The sequence below is a fragment of the Mercenaria mercenaria genome, chromosome 7, assembly GCF_021730395.1.
Source record: "Mercenaria mercenaria strain notata chromosome 7, MADL_Memer_1, whole genome shotgun sequence".
Classification (NCBI taxonomy): Eukaryota; Metazoa; Mollusca; class Bivalvia; order Venerida; family Veneridae; genus Mercenaria; species Mercenaria mercenaria.
This window is the reverse complement of record NC_069367.1, coordinates 82765175-82765698: the sequence shown is the minus strand read 5'-3', so window position 1 is coordinate 82765698 and position 524 is coordinate 82765175.

The following is a 524-nucleotide window of genomic DNA, read 5'->3' as shown; positions in this document are numbered from 1 at the left end:
GTATATACATGCTGTCGGAAATTCTTTGTATACATGTGCATTGATGTATAGATGTTTGTAAGTAAAGAAGTTACCTAAAAATCATATGTCTGACGTCGTAGGAGCGAAATAAACCCATTACATAATTTGATAATGCACTAGTGTAATAAATCTTAGACCATGACGTCGTTTTAAGTATAGGCGACGTTGGTCCAATTCATTTGGTCTGTAATAGGTAAAAAGGAAGATTTTTATATGTTTCTGCAGGAAAAGCTTACATGTGATAAAAGGAATATTACATTTGTCTCTTTTCACTTTGAATATATTAAATTCGTTGAATAAAATTGATGAAATTCTCGGCTGATCCTAGCTGTTTATAATTAGTTTAGATGCTTATTTTCAAGGACAAACTAATGCATATGGACATAATAATATTGCTGCAAACGGTATAGGTATAAACTTAGATATACATTGCATTTCAAACTATTATATTATCAATTACTGATAAAATATTCAGATAAAGCCGGCTTTAGTGTTATGTTATC